Genomic DNA, 12,076 nt, shown 5'->3' with positions numbered 1-12,076 from the left:
TCATGGATTCAGGAAATCATAATGTACATGCTTAATTTAACACACACATACATACTCACAAACACATATGTATTATATAGTCTGTATGTATGATAAAGAGACAAAGATGAATTGGTCTATGGTTTCTGCTCTTGAACAGCTCCTACTCCAAAGAAGAGACAGATAGGCAAAGATATAATTACCATATCACTGAGAATCTTAATATGGAGTTTACTGACCCATAAGTAGAAAAGGAGACTGTAGCTGACATTTGTGTTTATATCAAAATATTGTATTAGCTTTCTAAGAGGTCATGCCATACTGCAAGCATGTCATCTGTCTAGGGCATACTTTGCCTTGTCTTCTAACCCTCAACTGGAACACACACATCACATCACATCACATCACATCACATCACATCACATCACATAATGGTAAAATAGATTTTGGAAAAATTGGTTCAAATAGCAGAACATTGCTGTACATAAATCATAGTTGGCCCAAGTGGTAAGTTATATGTAGCTGGTCTACTTCTGACATGCTTGCGCAAGCTACTATTCATACATCTCAGCTATCTAAATCTTGTTTATTTTTCATTAATTCAGTCAATTCTTACAAATGTAAAGCCTGTTTATTGGCTATCTTCTTAACAGTGCCCTGGTGAATATTGCTAATGATCAAGAAACTCAAGTAAGCATTAATATACTTTCAAAATCCCCTTCAATTCAATACTCTAACTAGGCACAACCAATTGATCTGTGTTGGTCCATAATATGCCAGCTTTTGTCCATTGCTTCCCATTCTGGGTTTAGGGAAAACAAATCTCAAATCTCACCTTCAGGAACCGAGTATGGACTTGAAAAGAAATCATAAGGTGATTATCGTGTAAGCATATTCTTTCAACTTTATAAATAAAATATTTTTTGAGCTCAGGATGTTTGAGGATATTTTCATCTGTAATGGATAGGTTGTAAGCACTAAGTGTTTGTTACCATTTCCCAAACCTCTACTATGTGTCAGTCCCTGAAGACAGAAAGTGAATAAAAACATGCCCATGATCTTGAAGACCTTACAGTCTCACGAGTGAGGAAAATAAACCCAATAATCATGAGACAGTGATATAGGTGCTAGGGTATTGTTAGGTATGTGTTGCTATGCACTGATGATAGGGTCCTTAATCCTGTCAAAGGATGAAGATTTTTTGGAACTGTTACGGCAAACATAAACCCTAAACTGTCTGGAAAAAACATTTGGAAGTTAGGTAAGAGGGAAAAAGAGAAGGGAGTTTAGGCAGGTCCTAGGACAGAAGGATAGTAGCTCCAGTGAAACATTCAAGAAGACCTGAATGCAGAACACTTATCTGAGACCACATACTTATATTCAGCATAAAACTCAGAAACAGTCACTCTATTTACAGCTCTGAGCTCATGTCAAAATTGTATTCCAACTTCCTTCTCCTAGAAAAGTTGTCTTTTCTCCAGTTGCTGAAAAATTACATGCTACAGCTTTCTTTCACCAGTATTGACAAATGGTTAAATGGAAAGGGAGGTCAAAAAAGAAAATCAATGTGATTTTACACAATCCTCATTACTAGGTCAAACATGTCTTCTGTGTGCATACTCAAGCTGGTTTCCTTGCTCTGAGTAAGGCTTTTAAAAGGTTGCTTGCTGGCTGAACTGTCAGCTCAAGGAGAGAAAAAAATTAGTTTTCAAAATCTATCTACATAGAAATGTAAAACCTCATACACCACATCTATGATTCTATCTTTAATTAACATCGTTAATGCAGAACCAAGGAGGGAACACTAATTGTCTGGTCATTTGCATTTAAAGTAAAGAACCATAAAGATATGAAGCTGGAAGCGTCTTTAGGGATCATCCATGTCAAACACCATTTTTCTCTCTATTTTATAAAAATGGAAATTGGTGCACAGAGAAATCAAGTGGCTTGCCCAAGGTGACGAATTGAGCTAATGGCTGAATTTAGTTTGGTCCCAGTAGAATGTGTTCAGAAGCCCAGGCATTTGAACCTGCAGTGTGAGGGAGAATAGTTTATTTCAAATTACATTTTGTTATTCCTTTAAAAAGAAAGCTTTTTATTTAAGTGAAAGCATTTATGTGACTGTTCCATGGCATCTCTTTGTTTATGGCTGTGTGTCTGTGCTAGGGTGGGGAGTGTATACTCCTGATTCCTTAGAATTAACATCTTCAACCCAGTGCTTCTTAAACTGTCTGCACATTAAAAACAAACAAACAAACAAAACAAACAAACAACAACAACAAAAAAAACAAACTTGAAGGGCTTTAAAAAAAAAAAAAAATCAATGGCCAGGCTCCACTTCCTGGAGATTCTAATTTAAATGACCTGGGATGGTATCCTAACAACAGTATATTTTAAGTTCCCTTTGGGATTCTAGTACAAAGTCAGGATAGAGAACAGCTGCACTGACCCAGCATTACAATCAATATTCAGTTGTTCAGAAACCTTCCCAGATTCATGTGCTCTGTACTGTTAATTATTTAATATTTCACTCACCTTGACTGGTATTTAACTTGAGTCAATTTAAAAAAAAAATTATGCTGCTATGACAAATGATAAACATTGAACCCCTATTCAAAAATGAAATAAACATGATGTAACCAAGATAATATTATTTGGTTATCTAATTTTGGGTAGATACCATTGCTTGTCTGAGATTTTGAGTCTAAAGCTTGTTATTTCTTTACCAAACTTAACAGATAGCACATATCAGGGAAATGTTTAAGACTGTCATGTGATACCAAGACCTCCTTTCTGATGTAAGTGGATGGACTCAGAGAGGTATAAAGGGCACATTTAAAAAAAAAAAATCCCTGGCCTCTTACAACATAAAATCATCTTATTTAATACCAATGGTAAATGTTCCATACTTTGAGAATATGTGATTTAACATATAGGAAAAAGCATGGGATTTGGTCTTTATTTCTTGTATCTGCTGGCACACCAGGGCCTCAACTTGTGTCTTGGTCTTTTCTGTTGCTCTCAGTTGGGCTATGAACCACACTACACTACGGTTGGTGACTTCTACTTTATATTTGATTCCCTGGGTAAGTGGATGCCTCTATCTTGAGAATCCTGTAACAAAATGAGGTATGGAATGTCTACTCCACTGATTTCCTTATGCTTCCAGACTTCCCACAAGTAGCCCACTAGGTGGGTATATTTGGGTATATGAAAATTGCTTTACAGTTGAGTTTGAAAAAGACCAGGGAATATTCAAACACAGGAAGTGAAAAGTCACATTTCTAGTTAGGTTGGTTATTTTCTGCAGGCTCAGCTGAAGACATTTAATGAAATAGGTCCCCATGAGAAGGAGTGTCCATAGCAGATGTCCTTATGAGAACAGGGACTCCAGTAAATTGGTCACCAAATCTTGAAAGAACATGGTGGCTTAAATAACATGAAGGTATTAAGGGAAGGCAGTGTCAGCCACTGGGAGGCATGTTTTACACAAATACATACCACAGTTATGCTCTCGAAGCTTTTTGGAGAGTGCATAAATAATGAAATTTATCCACTTGGAGAGCGCTAGCCAGCCTTTTCAAGGCAGATGGCCAGACTTCCCTGCTCGTGGCTACAGCCAATCAGTTTACAACATTGACCATTTCTAACTATCCGTGGGTTCTCTTTACTTTTCTTTGTGCCAGTTTTGTCTTTACCCCCTCTCTGTCCCCTTTCTCTTCTCTGTTTTTTGCTTTTTCTAGTTGTCCAGACTCCAAGGCTATCTCCCTCATACACAAATAAATAATTATTGAAATATTTCTTGTTAATTTCCAGAAGATATATGTACATCTTCCCCCTGAAAGTCTCCACTCTCCCCCAACTACTCTCCAAGAAAACATCAGACTCCCTAAATCCTCCCCCCAGCCCTCCACTCCCCTTACTTCCCTGGAAGCCAGTCTGCCCTGTGGACAGTGCTCAGATAGTTTGCAGGCTTTGGCTGGAGGTACAGGACTGACATTGTCTCAGAATTCAGGGAGCAAGGTGGACAAGGGCAGTGGGGGCCTGATCCCACTTACAGTAGTATATGTGTCACCTCATATCTGTTTCCTTTCAAACTTCCCACCACATTGAACTGTATGCTTGCCAGTTTCTCTAATTATTAAGCTTATTCAAATAAACATTCCTCTGAGGCACATACAGCCTGAGCTCATTTTGAGGAAGGGGTAATCTCACATTTAGCAAGGTACTGGCCTCTCGTTTGGAGCAGAGATTCTTGAACTTACCTGCATTTTGGTATGCACTTAAATGCATAACGACAGGTTTTATACCACTGTGCTTTGAAATTAGTGTGTCTCTATTATTTATTAAAGATGTATGTATGTATGTACATATTTATTTATTTGCTTAGCTATTCCATGTTGGTACTTGAGGACAGTGTATGAAGCTATATTTTAGTCTTCTTCTAGATTCCCAAGAAAGGGCTCCAGACTTTATGTAATATACATATATACAATGTGTATAATATATATATTATATATTAAGATACACCAGTGTCCTCTGTTATTTTCAAAAGCTAATGATCTTTTCTGATCTGTTCCTCCAATCTCAATTTATATTCTTTCTTCCTTCGTAGCTCCAAACACTTACTATTATTTCATTTTGTGGGAAAACAAAGCAAAGCTACACACAGTTTTAAAGACTTTGTCCATGCTGTCCCAGAGGCTTGAGCTGCTCCACTGTCCTATCTTGTTTAAATACATACATAGAGAAGGCAGGGAGCAGACAGAGAAAGAGAAAGAGAAAGAGAAAGAGAAAGAGAAAGAGAAAGAGAAAGAGAGGAAGAAAGAAAGAAAGAAAGAAAGAAAGAAAGAAAGAAAGACAGACTTACTAATGGAATAAAAACACCCTAACTCAAAACAGGAAATCCAAAATGTCTTTATAAAACACAAGAGCAAACAAAATAATACTTTATTTCCCACAAAGTAATTTGTCCTGAGAAAGGTTTTGGGAAGGCAATAGAGTTTCTATATAAAATTCCACGCTTGCAGACATTCAGTAGTGCCCACATAGAGTTTTATTTATATCCGTTATGAACTTTAAATAGTTCTGAATTTTTTAACATTGATTTGTTCCTTTATTTATGGTGACCACTCTATCAGAATGATTGCTTTCTCTTTTTATGTATTTTTCTATTCTATAAAAACATTTTATATTTTATCACGTGCTACTCATGTTTAACAGCTATTTTGATAACTTTAGCTAATAGCAAAACAATCTGTTAACACATTTGAGGAGAATAAGGACAGAAAGCAGTTTTGGATTCCTTTCAGGCTAAATGAGGATGGTAGTATGGGTGGCCAACACACAGGCAAAGGCATGAAAATTACTGAAAATGTGATATGTCATATGGCTCAAATAAAAGAAGAGAATTTTGATGTCAATACTTATCCACATGTTGGCCAAATCAAATAGTCATCACCACTGACTTGTTATCATAGAGAATACAATTATTGATAGGTTTGGAGCAAAGCAATGTATACAGTGTATGTAATTAAAAAAAAAATTGGAACATTCTTTCCAGCAAAGTAGAAAACAAAACACAAATAAAAATACCACTTTCAAATAGTTATACATGAGAATAGAGAGCGATGGGGATTGCCCTGTAAGGACAAGGCTTTCCTAAGGGACATACAGCGATTAAATGTACTGTGGCAATTCTGTGAAAATATTTTCACTTTGAGAAAAAGAGGGGCAGGTTTGTGGCATGCAGAGAAACAGCTCTGTTTTAGTTTCTTATAAAGAAATTGTTCCACTAATGCTCTTTCCCCTTGCTGTCTGCCTCTGAAATCCCCTTATCCTCTTCTGATAGACAGACACAAATTGAATTACCAAACAAGTTTTTTGTTGTTTTTTTTTTTAAACCTAAGCCAAGAACCTCTATCATCAAAACACTGTCTGGCCACTGCCATCTTGTGGGCAGGATGCTATCATGCAGTTCTTTTTCTGGCCAAATAAAGGACACAGTTAGTTATACTCCCAAGAGTGGAGAAACTGCAAGCCAATTGACAGTCAAAAAGATTTATGAAGGCCCCTTCTGAACTATGGGAACCTCTTATGCTGATCTACTGAGTGAAATCAACTGCTTAAGCATATAATATTCTTGTAGAGTGAGTATCTTGAGTGTACATATATGTGCATGAGTATACATATATATGTATATATATGTGTATATATATATATCCTCATATATATAAGCTCTTACATATATATTAATTTTTAGTTAACTATACAAGTATTTGTTGTAGATTTAGAAATAAGTACAAGTAGCAAATTCCTTGCATATTAAATTCATCATAAACACTATAATATGATACTATGAAGTGACATATTATCATACGTTATTTTTACAATTCTGGGAAGCTATATACCCAAATATTGCTTATGGTTTGATAAGGATAATATGATTGTTGATGAACTGTTATTTTTCATACTTACAACTGCCTCACCATCTCTCACCTTAACAGTATCCCCACTATGTTATTTTCTCTTTTCCTTCTACCCCTGTTTCAACCCATGTGTAACTTAGGTAGACTTAACTATCAATATCTTGCCTACAGGAAAAATTTCCTGGTTCCCTTTGCCAACTGAAAGACATGTTTTATTTTGGAATTCTAAGTATTTCATGTAACCTTGGGGCGCCTGGGTGGTTCAATCTGTTGAGCATCGGGCTCTTGACTTCAGCTCAGGTCATGATCTCATGGTTGTGGGATGGAAACCCCGTTTTGGGATCCACACTGAGCATGGAGCTTGCTTGGGATTCTCTCTCTCCTTCTGTCTCTGTCCCTCCCCCCCCCCCCCACATACACTCTCTCTCTTTCAAAATAAATGAATAAACATTTAAAAATAAATAAATAAACATTTCATATAACCTTACCCGTACTCGTGAGGCTAGCATACACACCAAACACATTGTGCTCTAGAACAAGATGTCTTAATGGTGACATTGGTGATATTCTGGGTGAGGTAAGTTTTTGTGGTGATGGCAAGTAATAGCAGCAGTTCTGTGTACTATAGGATGTGTGGCAGCTTCCCAGTGCTTTTCCCACTGGAAGCCAAAAACATGGCCATCCTTATCTCCAGCATGACAACCAAAAATGCCACTAGGTTCTGCCATATGCCTTGGGGAAGAGGAGACCTGAGCCATCCATAAATGGGAACTCCTTTTGAGAACTGAACTTCTGGCTATTTTCCTAACATATCCCGTAATCTCCCTTTATCTTTCCAACCTCTCCTTGCCTTTTAGCTCCCATCGTTTCTCTCATCTTCAGTGTAGAAACACTTCAAATTCTTGAAGATCCATAAATGCCCATAGTTCTTTTTAGAACACTTAATCTTTGATGATATATTCTTGGAATATTTTTCATCTCTCTTATGAAAAAATAGCTCTCTTATGAGCTGAAAATGGACTTTCTCCCTCTTTCCTCTGACTTACCATGCCCCAAACTGTGTCCTGTGGAACACTGGCAGTAGCCATCAGACATTTCTAAATTCGTTGCATGTGTGTGTTGCATGCTTGCACTCAGGTGTGCATAAAGTCTTTATAGTCAAAGACTATGGAAAAGATGGAAAAAAAAAGTTTTTGTAGTCAAAGATCCTCTCACAGGGGCTTTCACAATTTGCATTAGCATACCAAGGGCTATAGAAACCTTTTAATTACTCTGTTTAACACAGTGTTTTTCTCCTTCAAATATATTTGATTATGTCCATGAAAAAATAAATTGGTTAGAGAGCTTTGTCTAATCAAAGAGCATTTTAATCTCTTTCCTCTTTTCCTCTGAAAGATCATCAGCTACCTTTCATTTAGGCTCATGTTAATTTATCTTGGGTAAGAGACAAATGTGTCACCGAAGAGACTGTTCCACTGATACTGGTCACTTATAGTGCAAGACTAGTTTTGAGCTGTGATTGCAGGGAGCAGAGGGGATTAAAGAGTCAGAGATGGAGTAGGAAAGAGAAGAGCTAGCATATGAAATGATTGAAAGACTTTGCTCACAATGTGAAAAAGAAGAAACTTCCACGGCCTAGTGTGGTAGAAAAAAAACACTGGGATGGGTGTCCAGATAACGTGTTTGTAATTAGCAATCTGGCTAAGTAAGGGTTAATATTGCAAAACCACTACTTTTATAGGAGAGTTACATCATTTCTGATGTGAAGAGACTGGAGTGATTAACTCTTAAATTGGTATTTAAGTTGTTTGACAGTTAAGTTGACATGGGGATGGTTGAGATGGGAGTATAGTTTGCCCAAGTGATTCTGTACTTTATTTTTATTGTGTTTTCAGTCTTCGTGAAACACCACATGAGTGTATTTTGCCCTTGCAGGAAATAACTACTTATATTAAATAAAAGTGTATTGTGGGAAGACATTTGAGAAAGGGGCTGTGGCTGGAGGGAGTCATAAAGGATGGGGTATTTGCAGGTGCTGGGTAATTAAGAACCAGAGGATAGCAGGCAAACTTGGAAAGCAGCTACTTTTGTCTTGTGATTCCATCTCTCTGTTCAGATGTGCGACTTTAATTAATTAATTAATTTATTTTTATCAAAATTTGTTCTGCAAATGGTGTGCTTAACTAATAACATTAAAGTAGAAGTCACTAAAACTAGCTTAAAGTGACACTACTTAAGTCAGATTAAGACTACAAGTTTTAAACTACTAAGGAAACAGATCGCGTCTGGTGGATTCTCAAAGGAAATGGAAAAAATACTTTTTGAGGTAAGAAAATTCTCCACCCGCCCAGACACAGGAAGGAAACGTCTATATATGCTGTGTTTGTTTTAGATGCAACCCTTGTCTCTATTTCCATCCAGGGATTTAGAAAATAGGACACAATACATCTATGGTGCCACATGCAATTAGTACCCTGGTGAATTGCTAATGAGGCAACTCCAGCTCCAAAGAGGCATTCTAAATAAACCCAAGAATACATCACATCTCCACAAATTGCTCTTATAAATTAATAAATACATACACATGCACACAAAAATGAATATGAATTTTGCAAACAAGCCCTGAACGGCTAACCATGTGCAAACCAGATTAGGTGCTAAGGATGAGGCAAGCAAGTCTCATGGTCCTAGTTATCACAGACTTCATTAGCAGGGGATGAGACAGGACACCCCACTGCAATATTGAAATAAAGAGAAAACGAACCCTGTTTTAGAAAGACAGGCTCAAAGCTGGAGATAGGACAGGTAGGATCAGAAGTGTGAGTGCTCAGTTCTCATAGATGGGTCAAGCTGGTATTTGATGTAGTACCAAAAATAAATAAATAAAAAAGGAAGAGATATTTCAGATAAACGAAAGAGTTGGAATAAAAGCAGGCAGGTAGAAAAGAAGTTTGAGGAGAAAGAGAACCCCTCTGTGAGGCCACAGAATGCTAGAGGTTATTACATAAAAGGTAGTGCTAGCGAGAAAGTTTTAGCCTTAAAATAATTTTAAAGAAAATTTTACACTTTAGTTAAAGGGTGGTCCATAGGCTTTTGTAACTGATTGTAAATGGAGGTTCCAAACTGAGCCAGTTACAATATAAGAAAAAAGGGGAAATCACACGAGATTACATGTTAAAGTTGCAATGTTGAGAAGCCCTTTGGTTCACATCTCATTTCAGAGCTACATCAAATTAGACGGACAAGAACAACTTTAGAACAGCAAAGCCCAATAGAAATATGGGAGACAATAGTGTGGATCATATATGTTAATTTTAATTTCTATAGTAGCCACACTAAACAAGTAAAAAAAGATAAAATTTAACAGTGAATTTGATCAATAAAATATATCAAAATATGATTTTTCTACATTAAATAAAGTCATTAATGAAATATTTTCGATTCTTTTTTCAAACTAAGTTACTGAGATCCACTCTGTATTTTACATTAATAGCACATTTTGGTTTGAGTTGGCCACGGTTTAAACACTCAATAGCAATATGTGGCTATTGATTGCCCTATGGGATGGCACTTGCTCCTGCTAGTAGTAGAAAAGTCATCAAAGGCACTATTAACTATGATGTTGGTTACACTCATAGTTTCCCTTTACATTTAAATGAAGTTTATTTCTATTCTAATCCATTCCCCTCTTTTTTTTTTTAACTTTATTTATTTATTTTGAGAGGGAGTGGGACGGAGTAGGGGAGGGGGGAGGGGCAAAGAGAGAGGGAAAGAGAAAATCCCAAGCAGGCTCTGAGCTGTCAGTGCAGACGCTGATGCGGGGCTTGAACTCACAAACGGTGAGACCATGACTTGAGCCAAAATCAATAGTCAGATACGGTTAAGTACCTGAGCCCCCCAGGGGCCCCTAGTCCATTCCCTTCTATTCCAAGTACTGAAAGTTTTGCCATGATTGTTGAATTTTTTCAAATTGCTTTTTCTACACCTCTTTACTGGGAAGCCCTTCATTCTTTTTCTCCCTTAACTATTTGATAAAATTCAGCAGTGACTTATTAAAATATGGGTAATAGATTTTACCCTCTTTCTCTGAATTTTTATTATTTTTTTATTATTTGTTTTCAGAAAGAGACAGAGAGCGCGAGTGGTGGAGGGGTAGAGAGACAGGGAGACACAGAATCTGAAACAGACTCCAGGTTCTGAGCTGTCAGCACAGAGCCTGACGCCGGGCTTGAACTCACAAGCCGTGAGATCATGACCTGAGCTGAAGTCCAAGGCTTAACTGACTGAGCCACCCAAGCACCCCTACCCTCTTTCTCTAAATTAGGGAAATGCTTGGCTAATATTAGTACTAATGGTTCCATAAATATTTGACAAAGATAGCCTATAAATCTAATCTGGGATTGGAGTTTTCTTTGTAAAGATTGTAATGATAAATTCAAGTTCTTTAAGACTAATATTATCCCATTCATCTTATATTAGTTTTGTGAAATAGTGTTTTCAAAGAATGTGTTCATTTTTAGGCTCTGGCAATGGTGGCCATGGCTTGTTCATTGTAACAGGTGCCAGATGCTTCCCATTTACTTCCCATAGCCAATTCCCTTCTTTTGAGATAGTCTATCCATCAATATCCTCAGACTCAATCACCTTGGACCAAGCCCATCAAAAGCTCTGTTGGCAATGTCATTGGGACCATTTGCAACCTAATTAATCTATCTTTGTGGTGCCTCAAAACAGCATACACACCGCCTTAATTGCTACAACCTCACACCCACTGGGGACCACAAACAGAGAATAAGCAGACTCTGATGCACCCTGCAACTCCTATATTAGCATCATTTACTGAAAGATTAATGAGAGAAGCTGAGAAAGCCAGAAGTGTGGAATAAAACCATAGGTTTGTGTCTTAGAAAACTTCCCATTCCGCTTAAATAGAACAACTACTCAACTCTTAATATCATAGTCTTTTGGATAATATCAGGGCTTTTATTTTTTCATACACACTTTAGACACATTACTTATTCTCAATAAACTTTATAAAGTGCAAAACTTGAAAATGATATCATTTCAAAATTGAAACTAATGTTTCTTTAAATGTTTAAAGTGCAATTTTATATGGAATATTCAATTTCAAAAATTTTTTGGAAATACATTCCTTTGCTGAAGATGTAAGTTATTAAGTTTAACATATCTGACATACTGATTCTGAAAGAATGAATGTTTAGATCCTAACCTTTTCGTAAAATAACCATAGTAAAAAATTACATGGCAAAGAAGAAAATTATTAACTAGCTAGTAAATTCAATCTGTAAACCCCTACAAACAAATCAATAATAACAACAAACCCCCCCACAAAAATCAACAATAAAGTCCTTGTGTGCTTGACTTTGAATCCAAATTCCTTGGATGTGAAGCATTGTCATATCAACATTTCAGTGTTGTTAACTATACAACTTACTTATACATAATAAGAATGGCTTATATATATATATACACACATATATATATGTGTGTATATATATATGTATATATATATAATACTATGTATGTTACATGTCATATCATATAGTATATAAAAACAATATTGATATATGTTTCAATTACTCCAATTATCAAAAAACAGATATTTGTTCTACATGACAATGTGCCAAACCCATTTCTTGAAATAAAAT

Source organism: Panthera onca, chromosome E2 (genome assembly GCF_046562875.1).
Source record: "Panthera onca isolate mPanOnc1 chromosome E2, mPanOnc1 haplotype 2, whole genome shotgun sequence".
NCBI classification, from domain to species: Eukaryota; Metazoa; Chordata; class Mammalia; order Carnivora; family Felidae; genus Panthera; species Panthera onca.
Note: the sequence above shows the minus strand (reverse complement) of the source record.